A 19,668-nucleotide genomic window follows, 5' to 3' on the forward strand; every position below is an offset into this window, starting at 1 on the left:
AATATACTTAGAAAATCTTTTTTGGAAAATCTTAAAATTCATTTAACTTAATTTGTTATATTGAAATATCAAAATGTTTTCAACAATCTTTTCAAAACAAGCATTGACCAGAAGTTTTGAAACTTCTATAAGAGTTTCGAAACTTTCCAAAACAGTAGGCTTTGGAGTTTTGAAACTTCACAAAAGTTTCGATACTTTGGGCTCCAACGACCATATTTATATTTCCTCTCTTAAAGAGTTTCGAAACTTTGTGTACAAGTAGCCTTAATGCACTAATTTAATGCTTCAAAAGGCTCCAAACTCCCTTAAACAACCTCAAATGGTTAGAATCAATGAGAACACATAAGATGGGTCTTCAAATACCCAAGAAACAACAAGAAATCTATTCCAACAATCAAAGAGAAAATAGAGCCAAATTTGTATTCCTTTGAGTCTTTCTTTAATAGAACATTATTTCATTCATTGTATTTTTCATTCTAGTATTCTTGGGTGTGTATGAGAGCTTCAATTTGCAAACATTATATCTTTGTAAGGATATTCAAAGTTTGCTCATTTGTAATTACTTCTTGGGAAGAGTTGAACACTTAAGACTTTGGGCTATAAGTCTTAGTGTTGTGTAAGGTTACACCTTGTCCTAAAAATTTGGAACATATTAGTGAATTTGTTGAAATCCTTATTTTGTGAATTTGTCCTAAAACTTCACAAAAGTTTCGATACTTTGGGCTCCAACGAACATATTTCTACTTGGAGCGTAGGGGGAATCGGTTCCCCCTCATAGGGAATCAGTTCTCTAAGTGTAAAATTCAAATATTTCGACCGTTAAACAGGGGGAATCGGTTCCCTTTGAGCAATCTGGAATTCTTGGAGCCAAACCATTCAGGGGGAATCAGTTCCCTCTGAGCAATCTGGAATTTTTGGCTTTGAAATGGTTCGAAATATTTTGTAAAATTGTTTTGAAATTATTTTAAGATTAAAACTTAATTTTACACTTGAGTAAGGATTAAAAATGACATTTGAAAGATTTGGAGTAATATTTTGATATTCGAATATACTTAGAAAATCTTTTTTGGAAAATCTTAAAATTCATTTAACTTAATTTGTTATATCGAAATATCAAAATGTTTTCAACAATCTCCCCCCTTTTGATATAACAAAACATTTTATTAATTTTAAGATTTTATTTTGAAATCAAGTTTGAAATTACTCTCCCTTACTCTAGCACTTCTCCTCTTTAAAACACTTTTAACATTTCTCCCCCTTTTTGTTAAATCAAGAAGACTTTTAAAAGATTTTAAACAAGGTTTTGAAATCATTCAGCCAACTGATTATATATAGATAAATAGCTTAAGGTGCTAAGATTACAATCAAGAGTAACGTTAGCCATTAGTTTCATAATCAATATTCATAAACATGTAATGGATAATTGGTCATATATGTCTAAAGATGCAAAATAAACACGAAATCCAAATCAAATGTATTAAACATAAGTTCGAACAACCAAAAATAAACAATTCAAAAGCATTCAAAATGTTTTAACAATTTTAAGTTTTAAATTCAAACCAAACACAACTAAAACAAAGCAAGATCTATTCATCCATAGAAGGATTGGGAGGAGGAGGAGGATATCGAGCTCTCATCTCAAGAGAGAGTCCATCCAAACGATCGTTCATCTCCCGTTGTTGAGCTCCCAAGGAAGTGAGCTGGGACTCAATGAAAGAAAAGCGTGATTCCATGGATGCAGAATGTAAGTTAAATGTCTCCATAAAATATTGAAAATAGGGCGGCATTTGATCCGCTTGTTGTGCTTGCTCCGCGGGTTGATCTGGTTCGTCTTCATCGTCAGAATCATCATCAACTGCTGGTGGTGCTTGTGGAGAACTAGCTCCCGGAGTAAGTTCAGCAGATCGAACCCATACACCGATTTTTGTATCCTTGGTCCATCCCGATCTAGTTAAGGAAAGAAGATTGATTTGTTTTTTAAGAGGAAAGGAGGCATCTAGACCAACTCGAAGCTCGGCTTTAGAAAAAGATTACTCAGAATACAACCATAAACTAGAGAAGAACAAAGTTTCTTATTTGGAACTAAGTTTACGGTTTCAACAATTTCAGCAAAAATAATCTCAGGAAGATTTATTTTAATATTGTTTTCAAAATAATGTAACCACCAAAGATCCAAAGCTCTAAGAGTAGAGTAACGACCTTCAGATGGTCGAAACCACCAAGTGATCATTAGATGAAGAAAACGCTCATAAAGATCTAAGACACTTGCACTATCCCTTCTTTTATATCGAGAACCTAATAATTGTTTTTCATTAGATAAACCATCATTATCTAATCCTAATGCATTGGCTATGTAAGCTGAGTCAAGATAGAAGTATTGTCCTAGAAGGTAAGAACGAATTCCTATGGTTTCAGATTGATTTCGGTTTTTAATACAAACAACATTAGAATAAAATATACGAACAAGTTGATGGTAAACCTTAGGTTCAAGATCAGAGTTTATCAAATTTCTATTCTCGTAAGATAGGGAGATATTTAAAATTGATATCAATCATAGCTTGAAGAGATGGGATACGTTCTTCTCTAATTTTATACGAGTCAAATTACTGATAATACCAAAAACTATGATTTCTAAGACCAGGTTGAATGAAGCACGAGTTTTGGATAGTTAAATTAGGATCAATGAGATTAGGAATAGGATTTGGTGGGATAGGAGAAGGATTTGGATGAGGATTTGATTGATGGATTGACGGTTTGAACGACTAGACCTAGCTCGTTTTGACATGGTTTAAGAAATCGGAATAGAATGGATAACCTGCAATTTAGAAAAAACACATGTATGCAATTCAATCAATCCCAAAACTCAATTGAGTCATCAATATTTCAAGGTTCTCTAAAACAAATCTAATGGGCAAAGTTTTGAAAAATATTGAAAATAATGTTTGAAAAACTATAGTATGTATAGTTAACATGTAAATAACACAATTAATTCAAAACACAACAATTTAAAAATAATTTTTTTTAAATATTTCGAAAATTCAAAAATTATTTGAAAAGTTGTGAGATTTTGATGAAATTGGTTGTAAAATATAGTTTCTAAATACTAAACAATCAATGCCTAATCATTATTTCAATCTAGAACTAAGTAAATCTAGTCCTATGTTCAAAAATTGACAAAATAGAAGTTTTAGAAAAATACCTTGAATATATTCGGATTTTGTAAGAATGTGATGATTTTTGCACTAGTTTGATGATTCCAACAGCTTTAGGAATTGAAAGATGAAGAGATTTCGAATAAAAATCGATGTTTGAAGCAAAGTGGAGATTTTGAGTGATGGAGAGAGTGAGAGGCGGCAAAGAAGAGAAAGAGAGATAAAAGAGAAAAAAAAGGATTCTGGCCGATTATATCCAGAACCCTTGGGGGGTATCGATTCCCCTAAGGGGGAATCGGTTCCCATTCAAAGGGGGAATTGGTTCCCCTTCATGGGGGTATCGATTCCCTCTGCCCTATAATTCAAAAATATGTTTTTTAAACCTTCACAAATGCTAAATTAATTTGCTCTAGTGGTATTGGCATCTCATATATAGAAAAATTAATTATGTTCAATCAAACAATTTATCCTTATACTACATTTGAACATAAAAATAATTTTAACTAAGAATCATAAACTCTCCCTAACTAATAGCAAAGAATGCAATCAAAAATTATTATTATTATAAGCATTTTCCATTTATTCTAAAAGTGCTTTAATTGATTTAAACACTAAGTGAAGATAGGTCAGTTAAACCTAATTCTCTCCTAAGTGTCCAAAATCTTTCTTTGTCTAAAGGTTTTGTAAAGATATCCTCTAATTGGTGCAAAGTATCAACAAATTCTAGAACTACATCTTTCTTACTGACATGGTCTCTAATGAAGTGATGTCTAATTTCAATGTTCTTAGTTCTAGAGTGTTGGATGGGATTTTTAGTGAGACAAATAGCACTAGTATTGTCAAACTTGATAGGAATAGTACTTACATCAATTCCATAATCAAAAAGTTGTTGTTTCATCCATAAAACTTGTGCACAACAACTACCGGCTGAAATATATTCAGCTTCAGTGGTAGATAATGCAACACAATTTTGTTTCTTTGAAAACCAAGAAATCGGCATATTTCCAAGGAATTGGCAAGTGTCGGAGGTGATTTTCCTATCTAATATGCATCCTCCATAATCCGCATCAAAGAAGGCATGAAAGCTAAAGCTAGAGTCTCTAGGATACCAAAGTCCTATACTAGGAGTGTCCTTAAGGTATCTAAAGATCCTCTTAACAGCTAGTAAATGTCATTCTTTAGGACATGACTGAAATCTAGCACATAAGCAAACACTAAACATAATGTCGGGTCTACTTGAGGTTAGATAAAGCAATGAACCAATCATGGATCTATATAATTTAACATCCACATATTTACCTCCTTCATCCAAGTCAAGCTTTGTAGAAGAACTCATTGGAGTGGCATAAGGTTTCCCATTTTCCAATCCAAATTTCTTGAGCATATCCTTGATGTACTTAGCTTGATTAATGAAGATGACATCTTTTCTTTGCTTGATTTGGAGTCCCAAGAAATATGAGAGCTCCCCCATCATGCTCATCTCGAATTCACTTTGTATTAGCTTAGAAAATTCTTGGCAAAGAACATCATTAGTAGAACCAAATATTATATCATCAACATAAATTTGAACTACTAATAAATCTTTACCTTTTCTCTTTAAAAACAATGTAGTGTCAACCTTTCCTTTTGAAAAACCTTTTTCAATTAAAAAGTTTAACAATCTTTCATACCAAGCTCTAGGAGCTTGTTTTAAACCATAAAGCGCTTTTGTCAATTTAAGAACATGATCCGAAAATTTTGAATCTTCAAAACCTGGAGGTTGTTCCACATACACTTCTTCTTTTATAAAACCATTTAAAAATGCACTTTTAACATCCATTTGATATAATTTAAATTCATGAAAACATGCAAATGCTAATAACATTCTAATTGCTTCCATCCTAGCTACGAGAGCGTATGTTTCATCATAGTCTATGCCCTCTTTTTGAGTATACCCTTGAGCAACAAGTCTAGCCTTGTTTCTCACTATATTACCACTTTCATCAACCTTATTCCTAAATACACATCTAGTACCTACAGTAGATTTATTACTAGGCCTTTCAACTAATGTACATACTTTACTTCTCTCAAATTGATTTAATTCTTCTTGCATAGCCATAATCCAATGTTCATCTTTTAATGCTTCTTTGATGTTCTTAGGCTCTATGCATGAAATAAATGCAATATAATTACAAATATTTCTAAGAGAGGATCTAGTTGTTACCCCTTTGGATGGATCACCTATAATCTCACCATCCTTGACATAGTTGAACTCTCTTGGATAAGATACTTCTCTTTCTTCAATGGTTGGATTCTCGAGAGGATCATGAGTTTCCTTATCTTTCGTTTCTTCCTTTGATGATGATTCTCCAACGTCATGTCTAACGTCATTTGCTTGTATAATACCTACATCATTAACACAAGAATCCTTCCTCGGAAGGAGATTATCATCGAAAACAACATGTATAGACTCTTCTACAACTAAAGTTCTTTTATTAAATACTCGATGAGCTTTAGAATTTAAGGAATAACCCAGAAAAATTCCTTCATCACTTTTAGCATCAAATTTGCCAAGGTTTTCTTTACCGTTGTTTACAACAAAACATTTACATCCAAAATGATGAAAATAGCTAATGTTAGGCTTTTTATTTTTGAAAATTTCATATGGAGTTTTCTTTAAAATTGGCCTAATCATTACTCGATTTACAACATAACAAACGGTATTTGTGGCTTCCGCACAAAAATATTTTGGCAAATTATTTTCACAAAGCATGGTTCTAGCCATTTCTTCTAAAGTTTGATTTTTCCTCTCAACAACTCCATTTTGTTGAGGGGTTCTAGGTGCTTAAAAATTATGGCTAATACCATTAGAATTACAAAACTCATTAAATCCAAGATTTTCAAATTCAGTGCCATGATCACTTCTAACACTAGTGATAGAGTAACCTTTTTCGTTTTGGATTACTTTTGAAAATGTGATGAAATTTTTTAATGCTTCATCTTTAGTACTTAAGAATAGAACCCAAGTATATCTAGAATAGTCATTTACCAAGACAAATGCATATTGTTTTTCACCCAAGCTAGTAGTCCTAGTTGGCCCAAAAATATCTATATGGATCAATTGTAATACTCTACTAGTTGATACGTCATTAATGGATTTAAAAGAAATTCACTTTTGTTTTCCTTTAGCACAAGCATCACAGATTTTATCATTATCAAATTTAAGCTTAGGCAACCCTCTTACTAAGTCTCCTTGAATTAGCCGTTGCAAAACACTCATACTAGTATGTCCTAGTCTCCTATGCCATAACCAACTATCATGTTCATCCTTAGCAACTAGGCACAAATTAGTCATATCAAGAGAATCTAAATGCACCATGTATATGTTTCCTATTCTGTGACCAACAAGCATAATCTGATTAGATGCAATGTCAATGACTTTACAACCATTTATTTCAAACATGACATTGAATCCCTTATCGCATAATTGACTAATACTCAATATATTATGCTTTAATCCATTCACATATAACATATTTTTAATTTGTATGGAAGAGGTATTACCTATAGTACCAATACCTTCAATGTAACCTTTTGAATTATCACCAAAAGTCACTTATCCTCCATTTTTGGCGTTAAGCTCTATGAACCGGCTTTTGTCTCTGGTCATGTGTCTCGAGCATCCACTATCAACATACCATGAATTTGGATTTGTTTCCCGTGCCTTGTAGCAATGCTCCTTTTCCTACAAACATAGATTAATTTCTAATTTTTGGTACCCAAATTCTGTTAGGTCCATATTCATTAGTTTTTAAAATCCTTATCCCCTTTGGTATCCATTTATGAAGGACATCCTTATCATTAGTAGTAATGAATTCTTTAGGAACCCATATACTCCTAACAATTTTACCATTCAAGGTTCGTTGAGGACTTCTATGATTGTAGCTTCTAAAACTTTTATTAACAAAGTTGGATTTTGAATTCTCACATTTTTCAAAACTTTTTATTCTAACCTTATAAAAAGAAGTTTTAAGATCATCAATCTTCTTTTGATGATCATCATGAACTTTTGAAAGTAAGTTATGCAAATCAGTATTTTTCTTTTCAAAATTGTTAATTTTGATTTGCAATTCTTTGATCTTACTTTCAAGCTCATTGTTAGTCTTGGATATAAGACTATTTTCGTTTTTCAATTTTGAAATATCATTTTTGTATTTTGAAAATAGAGTCTTATAATCTGAAGCCAACCCATTATAATCCTCTAATAACTCATCATAAGATAATTCATCCAAATCGAATGAGTTAGAGGTTACCTTAGAATCTTCCCTGATAACCATCAAGCACAAGTTTTCAACTTCTTGTTCCTCTTCATCGAAACCTTCTTCATCGCTCCATGTAGCTACATGAGCCTTGTGCTTCTTTTTGGATTGACCCTTTTTCTTCAATTATGGGCAATCATATTTGACATACCCCGGCTTTTTGCATTCATATCAAATGATAGGGTTTTTCTCCTTCGATTCAGTTTTGAAGCCTTCATGACGTTCGAATTTTCTTCCTCGGTTGGGCATCATCAACTTTCTGAATCGTTTGGCAAATAATGTTATTTCCTCGTCATCATCATCGTCATTCGAATCACTCTCATCTTTTGTGGATTTGAGAGCAACTCCAATGTTTTTCTTCTTCTCCTTCTCCTTTGGTGTCTCGTCAATCTTATTAAGGTCCACTTCATCTTCAAGCATCATTTCATGAGTGAGAAGGGAACCGATTAGTTCTTCAAGAGTTAAGGACGTTAGGTCCTTAGACTCAATGATTGTCGTCTTCTTTGATTGCCACGATTTTGGAATGGAGTAGACTAACTTCCTCACAAGCTTTTCATTTGAAATGATCTCTCTATATAATTTGAGACCATTGAAAATCGTTGAAAATCTATCCGTCATAGCTTTGATATCTTCATTTGGTTTCATCCTAAAATTTTCATAGATATGCGTTATAATACTAATTTTAGATTTCTTTACCTCATCGGTACCTTCATAAGTGACTTGAAGTTTGTCTCATATTTCTTTGGCGGTTGTACAAGATGAAACTCTTTCGTATTCATCTGGTCCAAGAGAAAAAAATATGATATGGATGGCTTTGGAGTTGAGCTGGAACATTCTTGTCTATCCTTCACTCCACAATCTTGGATGAGTGAGAGGCTTCATGTATCCTTATTCTACGGCATTCCATGCTCCCATGTCACTTGCTTGAATGAAGTACATCATCATATTCTTCCAATAGGCATAATTAGCTCCATTGAAGAAATGAGGCTTGTTGACGGGCATCGAATCGAGACCGGAGTCGAAGTTTGAAGAGGAGGCCATTGATGACTTTGATTATCGATGTAACTCTTCCCGAATCGAATCAAGAGGCGATTAAACCTTCAAATGAGTTAGGCTCTGATGCCAATTGTTGAGTTAATCGATCGATGGAATCGACCAAGAGGGGGTGAATTGGCAATTAAAATTTTTGTTGAAGCTTTTGCAGAAAATTGAAAGTAATTGCACAGCGATTTATAGTGGTTTGACTTTCTCAACAAAGTCTACGTCCACTACCTTAGCTATCCACACTAAGGACTTTCCAATAAATTCACTAATTTGTTATTTCTTTTGAGGCCAAAGAGATAACCTTACAACTCCCTCAATAATTATACCTCAATTCTTGAGAACACTCTTTCCCAAAGAGAAGATTACAAATTTTGCAAACTTGCAAGAAAACCTCACAAGGTAAGATGTTTGCACAATTCTAGAACAAAGAAAGAACACTCAAGAATAAATATAATTGAGCACAATAAGTGTTCTTGAAAGAAAAATGAATATTGAATGAAAAATAGGCTTAAAATACTCAAACTTGAGGTTTGATGCTTTCTCTTTGATTCTCTCTTGATTCTAGTTGCTTGATGTTTCTTGTTGTTGATCAATGGCTTCTAAGCTTGTTTAAATACAACTTGAATCACTTCTTAACGTTGGAGATCTTTAATGAAGTTATTGGAGCCGTTTAAGTGTGAAAACAATTAATATTTCTACTTAGAGCGTGGGGGGAATCGGTTCCCCCTCATAAGGAATCGGTTCCCTAAGTGTAAAATTTAAATATTTCGACCGTTAAACAGGGGGAATCGGTACCCCCTTGGGGGGAATCGGTTCCCTCCGAGCAATCTGGAATTCTCGGAGCCAAACCATTCAGGGGGGATCGGTACCCCCTTGGGGGGAATCGGTTCCCTCTGAGCAATCTGGAATTTTTGTCTTTGAAATGGTTCGAAATATTTTTTAAAATTGTTTTGAAATTATTTTAAGATTAAAACTTAATTTTACACTTGAGTAAGGATTAAAAATGACATTTGAAAGATTTGGAGTAATATTTTGATATTTGAATAATTATATCGAATATACTTAGAAAATCTTTTTTAGAAAATCTTAAAATTCATTTAACTTAATTTGTTATATCGAAATATCAAAATGTTTTCAACAATCTTTTCAAAACAAGCATTGACCAGAAGTTTTGAAACTTCTATAAGAGTTTTGAAACTTTCCAAAACAATAGGCTTTGAAGTTTTGAAACTTCACAAAAGTTTCGATACTTTGGGCTCCAACGACCATATTTATAATTCCTCTCTTAAATAGTTTCGAAACTTTGTGTACAAGTAGCCTTAATGCACTAATTTAATGCTTCAAACGGCTCCAAACTCCCTTAAACAACCTCAAATGATTAGAATCAATGAGAACACATAAGAGGGGTCTTCAAATAGCCAAGAAACAACAAGAAATCTATTCCAACAATCAAAGAGAAAATAGAGCCAAATTTGTATTCCTTTGAGTCTTTCTTTAATAGAACATTATTTCATTCATTGTATTTTTCATTCTAGTATTCTTGGGTGTGTATGAGAGCTTCAATTTGCAAATATTATATCTTTGTAAGGATATTCAAAGTTTTCTCATTTGTAAATACTTCTTGGGAAGAGTTGAACACTTAAGACTTTGGGCTATAAGTCTTAGTGTTGTGTAAGGTTACACCTTGTCCTAAAAGTTTGGAACATATTAGTGAATTTGTTGAAATCCTTAGTTAGGAAGCTAAGGTAGTAGATGTAGACTTCATTAAGGAAATTGAATCACTCTAAAATTCTTGTGTCTTTCTTTTTACTTCTTGAAAAAGCTTCCCACGATTTTTTAAATTTTCAATTCACCCTCTCTTGGCCCTTTTCCTTGATCGATTGATTCAACAGAGCATTTAGGATGTTGCATTTAAGATGCTATTTAGAATGCTTCTATGTTAATGAAGTTTTTAATAATCTTTTTTATGACGCTCGATAATGAAACATTTGAATTATGAAATGCTATGTGAATGTTTTATGATCTTCTTCGAGTTAGGATTCATAGAAACTCTTTTACATAATAGGTTTATGTTCTCAATACTTAGATACCTTATAAATTTTTGAATTCTATAAATCTCACAGCTCTAGTAAATACTCTAGATAACATCTATATTTGAAATCAGATCTTGGAGGTGCCCAAGAGTAGCTCCAGTATTACATAAGGGATACTAAAGATGTCTTAAACTAGCTTTAGTGAAAAAAGAAGAAGAAAGAAAACAATTGACATTATTTTTCCAATCTGCTAAAAGTGCCACAAATTGGCTTTAGTAATATAAATGGAAGTAAAAAGGAATAAACTAGAGAGGCTCGACATTAACTCCAGTAAAGCAATAGAGTTATTATATGTGCTACAACATTGAAAACAAATAAGTGAGTAACATCAATTTTTTTCTTATTTAGTTAAGTATTGGTTGGATACACCTTGCTTGCACACTATTGTATTTTATGAATTCTAACCTTGATGAGTTGACATTATATTCTCTAATTAGAGATCATTTAATGCTATCACTTCTGTAGAAGCAATGGAAATTTCTGAAAACTGAAAAGGGAAATTAAAATTTGACTTGGCTTTGTAGCATTTTTGTTTAGCTTAGTTGTATTTCATGCATGTAGTTGTTTGAGCACAAGTAAACACTTAAGTTTTAGGGTGTGATAAATCTCCAAAAAATAATCATTTAGGACTTTTTTACTTGGATTAAGCTCAAACTTTAGCATTTTAAGAGCACATTTAGGTTTATTTTAGCATATTTTACACCATTTTCATATTGGGAGTACATTATAGGCTCTTAGGCTGAATTTGATATTTTTGCTACAAATTGCTATCTGGTGTTCTGACAATGTTAATGTTGTAGGTATTACTATAAGCTGATGTTGGACTAGATTGTTGCAGCAACTGCTGACTCACCAGACAGTTAGAAGGAATCTTCTGAACAACTAGATGTCACATTTTGATAAAATCAAGGCTGGAAAATGTAGAAAAATAGGAATTTTCCTATTGGATGAAGCATTGACTTTTGGTGCTTATATAAAGGGTTATCCTTCAAACTTTTCACACCTTCTTTCTTCCATTTTTATTTTTCTAGCCTCCGTATTTATTTCCTTTACCACCGTAGTAACCATGGCAGCACCGTGAAGGCAGTGGCCGACATTTTTTGGGTTTCTTCATTGCATTTTCTTTTGAACCTAATAGGGGGAATGTTATTAGCTTATTTGGATGCTATTATGTGGATGATGTGTTTAAACTTGAATTTTAATATGTTTTATATTTTATAAAATATATGTTTTTCTATTTTTCTTTGTTAATGGTGTATTGTTTATTGAACTTAATATTTGGCTTATTTTATAGGAGTATCAAACTACCCAATGATGCGTTGAGATACAAGTTACATTTTCTATAGCACCAGTACTGTGAGAGCATTATGTAATTTATTTGAAGATTTGTATTCCCTAAATGTTGTGACATTTTGAGTGATATATTTAGATTGAGATATAGAAATGCAATCTACCTTGTATGACATTAATTTAGATGCTGAAGCACTATTCTATTGTCATAACATTATTGATTTGCATATGTTGTTTAACACTTCATGATTCTTGGTACCAACAACATGCTTCATCATCGATGATTGTCACAATCCCTTCTTTATTATTCTGATTTTTATTGCTCTTGTTATAGCTTTATTACCACAACACTTCAAAAATATTTTAACATCTTTTCATACTTAGTTAAACAATTTTAATTTGTAAACATTTGTTATGTTGGTTCGACATCCAACGTATTCATTTGCATCCACTTTTACTACTTGAATATGATACATATATTTGCAATAAATGTCATATTAATATTTGTAGCATCATAACTTCTCAAAGTCTATATATCTTTCGGGTCAACCCTCACATGTTGATTGGAAAATCAAGACATTACGATCTAAACAACTCTTATGAACCTCTAAAACCATTCCTAAGGCCAAAATCATTATCTATGCATTGATTAGCATCAATAAAAACAATTATAATGTCAATTTCTTCTCAAGAGCATCAATTCAAGTATCATGCCATTACACACCTCAAAACACTAACACATAAGGCTATGCATTTATGATCTATACTATCCATACAAGGTATAAGAGTATATTATCTTCCATAAAAACACTTAAAGGTTGCTACTTGATTCTCTTCTAGTTCTCTTTACCTCTATCTTGAAAGGTTTTTCCACTTCTTTTACTAATCATACAACAATCAATATGAGTTTCAAATCATCACAGGGAATGTATAAATGACAAAAGGTCTTTCACAACCCTCAAATCTCAATAAATCTCTTCTAAGGTCTAAATTGTCGTAGAACCCTGGATTTTTATCAATTCATATGTATTATAATCCACATCTAATTGAAGCTTAGGAGATGAAGATGATAGTCCTTACTTCAAAATCCTGCTTCAAGAATAACCTTGCTCTAAAATAATTATGAAATGAGAAAATGAAGGAACAAATGATGACAAGTATGAGGGTAAAGGGTTGAAGTCACCAAATGACCACCCTTTTTTCCTTACCCCACAGTAAGCCTCCTAAAATAGTAAAAAGTTTCATATTTTTATATCAATAAGGGATAGTAACACCTTTAGTTCCTCAATTTTTCTCTTTTATGTAAGGTTATTTTTTTGGCACAACTTATTGGGTGTAATCCTTTACCAAGTTCAAACAATACTCTACAAACCTAATAACCCTAAACTCATTATTAATTGACTCGAATAAACTTCAATTATGGAATCAAGATTTTAGATCGTTACAAAACACCACAGTTTGGAGGAAATCGAAGTAACTCTTCTAAAATAACATCTGGAATTTCCTTAATAATTCAGATTCTCTCTATATCATATTTAAAAATTATAATGTCTATAATAGAAGAAAAAACACTTTAAATTCATTCATGGTCATCTTCTTATCTATCATAACAAATACAACATTGGTTTTGAACTCGATCATTTTAGTCTCCTATCATCAAAAGTCTTCAGAGTAACTCTCTTAGTTTCACAATTCAAACCAACCAGATGCTCTGACAACCAATTCTACTAAGAATCTGATCAAATTCTTTAAATGAAAAATTTATTAAGTGAACTAAGAAAATATCTCACTAAATCTATAAGGAACATCTTTTATAGATATTATCTATTACTATAAACTGACTTACGAGACTTTAAAGTTTTTAATCCTCTCAATCAAAATGTTCAAATATATAATATCATTAAGTTCATAGTATTTCTATCGTTTGGTAACATAAGACAAAATAAGTTATCCAAGCTCATACTGAACTAGGCATCTACTTTGAGTTAATGGACCATTTTAAAATATTTATAAAAAAATCAAAAATTGAAAAAATCATTGGACATTATTATTAATATATGTTGAAATATACTTTATTATTTATTTTTATTATGATTGGATGGTGATGAGTTGACTAATAAATGCGAGAAAAGTGGAAGATGCCATATTTTCCTTAAAGTTATAATCCCACTAACTTTTACCCTTTTTATTCCTTTTTATTCTTATTTTATTTTATTCTTATGATTAGATGTAAAAAAAAGTATATTATTTATTGAAAGTTTTCATAAACAGATTAACATAATGGTTGTGATCACCATTTTTCAACCCCAACTCAAAAAACCAAATAAAACCCAAACCCGAAATGGACCCAATCAAAACCCAGACCCGAAACTCAAACCAAACCCAAAAGCTAAAAACCCGACCTGGAGTCCAAAACAAAACAAAACCCGACCTGATCCAACCAAAACCCTAGAGTAGCCGCCCCCTAGCCCCTATCAGTTGCTATCACTCTCTGCCCCAACCGAAGGATAGCCACTCTAGCATGCCACGCCATCACGCCACGCCAAGCTCCACTCCACATTATCTGCATCAAACAAAGCAAGCAAACAAAAGAGTTATCATTTCTCTTTTCATTTGTAATGGGTATAAAACCCGAATGAAAACACTGTAAAACTCTTGGATTTTGAGAGATCCAGAAGCAATAAACCGATTTTTAAGGTTATTCTCTTTTTTTATTTTGAGTATTAATATGTTTCCTTTGTGTTAGTTTCGAATATTGATAAAAAAAAACTTTTTTTCTTTTTTTTTCTAGTTTTTGAAGAATAATAATAATAACCCTTTTTTTGTTTTTCGAACAACAATAGATAACAAATATAAAGGGGCCTTTTAGCTTAAAAAACAACGTTTAGTTTCGGTTTTAAAAAATGGGGATAACAACATGCATGAAGCTTTTGTTTCAAAATAAAAAGATACTTTTTAGCCTAATAACAACAACCAACAATCTTTTTAGTAAAAATACGAAAAAAAAATATAGATCAGAGATACCTGAGAGTCTTTACGGCGACCGTGGAAGTCCAAAAGTTGAGTGGTTTGTGGGTTTCTTTTGGGGTTATTTAGGGCTCTTTAGGTAGTTTAAACCCTAGATTTAGCCTTAAGGGGTGAGATGTTCGTTTTAGGGCATTTTGGGTGAATTTTGGGTTTCCAGTCACTGTGCACAGCGACGACCGACGATGAGTTGCGGTGGCTGACTAAAGTGAATTAGGAGAGAGATCTCACTTTTTTTGGAGTTTTGTTTGAAATGAAAAAAAGAAAATATTGTATTTATAAGACAAGTTAGGGGGAAATTGCACTTAGGTCACCCTAACTTATGCGCATTTTTGCAAAAATAGTCACTTGGTAGGGACTATTTTTATAATTTTCCCACTTCTATTTGCTATGTATTTTTTGGTATATTTCCTGTTTAGTCCCCCAAATTCATGTGTGGTTTTGCATGTTAGTCACTTGTAGGGACTAATTTTGTGATTTATCCATTTTTACGCATGATATTTTTTTTTTGTAAAATTATTTTTTAGTCCCTATAAATTAGTCGTGATTTTACACTTTGGTCATGCGTAGTGACCTTTTAATTTTTTTTAAATTTGTGTGGATTGATTATGTAATTTGTCCTTTTTATTTAAAAAATTATTTTTTAGGCTTAAATAAATTGGAAAATTTCCATTAGGTGTTTTTGTTTTTTAGTCCCTTTACTATTTTTTTTATTTTGTTTAGATATAGCCCTTACATTTTAATTTGTTTTAATTTAGTCACTTATTCTATGTTTCATTTATTTTGTTTGAGCTTGTAATTAGATATTCATGCAATTAGGTCCTTATATTTATGTTTATTTAATTTATTTTATGTTGTTTTTTTATTATTTTTATTTTTTAAAATTAAGTTTATTAAATGTTTCATTATTTCGTAGTTAAAATTCTTAAATTTAGCTTTAAATTAGATTAACATTCGAATCAAGCTTAGAAATTAGGATGACACATTAGTTATTAATTAGGGAGCAATTCGAGTTGAGTTTTTGCATAAGATGTCCGATTACTCGAATTGATTGCTCGAATTTTAAAATTTATTAATAATTAATATTTTCAATACAAAAAGATACATTTTAGGCTTATTTCTTTTTAATAGCTTAATTTTGACAATACTTAGAAATTTTGGTTTATTAATTAGTCCTCAACTTTAGAAATTATTGATTTAGGTCCTTAAACTTTTAGTCTTTTAGAACTCGATATTTTAGATCTTTGACATTTAGTCCCCGAACTTCAATTAGAACTTTAATATCGACATAATCAAATAAGTTAAACAGGGCCTCCATTTTTAGCAAGATTTCAAACTAGTCTTTTAATTTAAGGAATAATTCAAGTTGGCCCTCGCCTAAATGCTCGAGGGACCATCTCAGTTATTCGATCCGATAATTGATTAAAATCCAATAGGGTTAATATTAGAGCCTACGCTTTTAGATTTATGCCTCTAGGTCCTTTAATTTTCATAATTTGACACTTTAATATAGAAAAACCCTTAATTTATCCTTAGTTAATTAGGATTAATATAAATTTGTTTGATTGCATTTTATTTTTAAACCTAAGGCAATGTTCACTTATTAGGGAATTAACAGTATATCTCCCGCAAGTATGCTCAGGGGGTGACTACTGGTGATCCTCGAAATAGGTAGACATCCTTTTCAAAAACCTCATCATGATTTTCTAAAAACGAGGCAATATTCAGTTATCGACCACAATAGTTGTTCTCCCATGTTTATGTTAAGAGGAGAATGATATCGACTTTAATAAATGAATACCATTTTCAACTTTGCATCCGTAATAATTTTTAAATTAAGTAACGTTTGAACTCAAAATTTTTTGATTTTAAATATAGGGTAATCAACTAGGTACCAATTTTTGGGCGTTTGTAGGGGTTCTAATCCTTCCCCACGTGTAATCGACTCTCGAACCCGATTTCTGGATTTTTGCAGACCTTAAAGCTTGGTAATTTTATATAAAAAAATGTTTTATTAAAATCACCCGATTTTTATGGTGTCCCAATCACACCTTAAATGATTGGTGGTGACTCCTCACATTTTAAAAATTTCTTTTCAAAGAGAAAACCCCCGAGTCGATATCGATCTTTCCCCGTCTGGGCAAAAAATGGTGTAGATAGTTTGGCGACTCCGTTGGGGATGTTTTGATTTTAAAATAACTTGAGAGTCGAACCACGAGTTGGTTACCCTATATTTAGGATTTTAGAAATTAAGAGTTCGATCTTATTTTAATTTATAGTTCATTATGATTTTTCTATAGAAAAAAAAACTTTCTCTCTGATTAATGCTTACATTTCTATGTATATTTAGGATTATTGCATATCATAGCTCAAACCCGATTTACCTAAGTAGGGAGAAACATCACACCTCATGAGGAGCATCGGGATTCCTTGTGTGGGTCTGATAAAATGTCTCTGGAAAGCATCTTAAGTTGCATGTCCGTATATCAATTCTGAGATACACTTTTAGTGGTGTGATCCCTTTAGCCGAATCTGATTTACAAGTCTGTGATGGGCTAGAATTAGAGTTAACCTTAGCAGGTTGTAAAGATGGCTAGGGAACCTTTGTCAGAACCGACCACACGTAGGGAATATAGTAAACCTACCCGCTAGAGTCATGTGGATAGCCTAGAAGAATTAGAACGCATGCGGTTAGGACTATTAATTTCCTTTATATGCTTTATTATCCAGTCTCAACTTTGAGTCGTATTTAATTATTGTTTCTAAAATTACACTTCTTTGACTATTCATTTCAACTAACTTGATTATTTTTGTCTTGTTTCTACTAACATTGACTTCCTTTTGGCTGGTCTTGTTGCACTTTGCATGAACATGACATATCATTCAAAGGTATTGATCCCTTACATAACTTATCTTTTAGAAGGTTCTTGAAAAACAATGCCACAGTAATGTCTTTCGTTGGGTTAGGTAGAATTTCGAAGATGCTATACGTATATCGAGTAGCATCAAGAGAGAGTCTACCTACTAAAGAGACAAGCCTGACATCGGCCAGCTGAGGTAACAAGTTGGACTTAAGAAGATACGATGTTGAAACCAACGATTGAACATCACGATCCAGCTCAAAAAAACTTCTAAAAGTATGAGACGAAGTAGAAGATTTTCAATATGCCTACATCTGACGAATGATTATACGATACCTAGATGCTTGCAGGAGTTGGAAGATGGACAAGATTTGCACTTCCCCATTGTACCGAGACATTGCCAGTTTTTCAAGAATTTTTTAATAAACATTTATTTTGGGATCAGTCTTTTCATTGCATTTGCATTCACATTTGTATTTTACCTTTGTATTTACCTTTACACATTGTTATATGTCCTAACTTGTTTTCTTTTTACCTTTCTTTTTCTTGCATCATATGGTCATAACCTACACAAAAGGGTGTCGATTTCGAGTAGTCACCAATTAAAAGGTTTTCACCATAGACAAGGGGTTTCATAATCAGGTAGACCGCAATACAACTAAGAAATGGCATTTGAAATAAGTTCCAAGAAGAGCAGGGAGTTGTACGTCTAAAGATTGTATGTCTGATGAAGAAAAAAGAGAATTGCATCAAATAAGGGAGAAAATATCCAAGATGATGGATATAATAACTATACTGGCCAAAGGAAATGAGGCTTCTGTGCAAAGGAAGAAATAACTCGACAAAAATAAAGTTGTAACTTGTGAACAAGGTGACCCAAGCAAACTTAAGGAGCCTCGTGTAATCATTACCCACATCAACAAGTTATCAGGAAGTACAAAGTAAACAATGACAACTATAAAATTTCAAGTAAAGATAGCTTAAGAGAAGCCATATGATTTTTTCAAATGGGATAAATTCGTATTCTTGAAACGTCTAGATGCGGTAATGGTACCTGAGAATTTAACGATAAGGGGGAACATGAGTCCAACTACAGTGACTCAACGTTTGACGCCAGCTTCGAAAACTTTTGTTCGCTTAACGTTTGACGTCATCTTCGAAAAATTTTGTTCGCTCAACAGAGACGCACCTCATGAATAGCCGAAAGTTAAGAGGAAATGAACCTGACTTTGATTTTGCTCCTATCACATATGGAGATATCACGCAGGAACTCAAGGGCATTATATCAATATATGTGTCGCCTTTAAGCGTCAGATCTTTTGCCTGATAGAACATGGAATACTAGAATTTGAGAATGAGGGTCAACCTGGTTCAGTAGTCGAACATCTAGTCGAGGTGAAACTGAGAGAATCCAAGGAAAAAAGCATCAATGAGAATATCCAAAATGAAGAGAGTTTTCTTAAATACGAAGCTCAAGTACGTCAGTTATAGAGCGAAAAGGATATTCTTAACCAAGAATTGAAAGCCATGCAAGATGGTTTTCAAATAATCAGTCAAGCCTTCCAAAGTGTGGGTTTAGGCAATACCCCGGAAGAGTGGGCAAAAGAGGACTCTAAATTGAAGAGTGATGTCAAACAATGGAAAAAGAATTGAAAAATGCACGAATGACGAGTTAAGAAGTGCTCTCGAGATATGCATATTGCAGAAGGTGAACGTCGAACAACCTTACAAGAATTGGGGCTTTGGTAAGCGAGGAATGAATTATGGAGAACAACTTTTATCGACTCAGACGGCGAGCTAGAAACCAGTAAAGCTGACAATAAAACATTGATAGAGCTGATGTATGACTGTAGGAATCTTGCAAGAGAACTTTATGACCATGCCGAGTCTTTTACGAAATAAAATG

General features: G+C 32.6%; 1 protein-coding gene across 1 annotated transcript in view; it reads right to left on the reverse strand.

Annotated features, from left to right (window-relative positions):
* Window positions 1–13,702: 13,702 nt before the first annotated feature.
* The window catches only part of LOC120147102 (protein NO VEIN-like), a 39,637-nt gene continuing 33,671 nt past the window's right edge, over window positions 13,703–19,668 (reverse strand). Inside the window, exon 15 of the transcript XR_005518264.1 lies at window positions 13,703–13,714. The gene's annotated coding sequence lies outside the window, so the exon portion shown is untranslated. The remainder of the gene's footprint in view (window positions 13,715–19,668) is intronic.

The sequence above is a fragment of the Hibiscus syriacus genome, unplaced genomic scaffold (assembly GCF_006381635.1).
Source record: "Hibiscus syriacus cultivar Baekdansim isolate YM2019G1 unplaced genomic scaffold, ASM638163v2 tig00002511_pilon, whole genome shotgun sequence".
NCBI classification, from domain to species: domain Eukaryota; kingdom Viridiplantae; phylum Streptophyta; class Magnoliopsida; order Malvales; family Malvaceae; genus Hibiscus; species Hibiscus syriacus.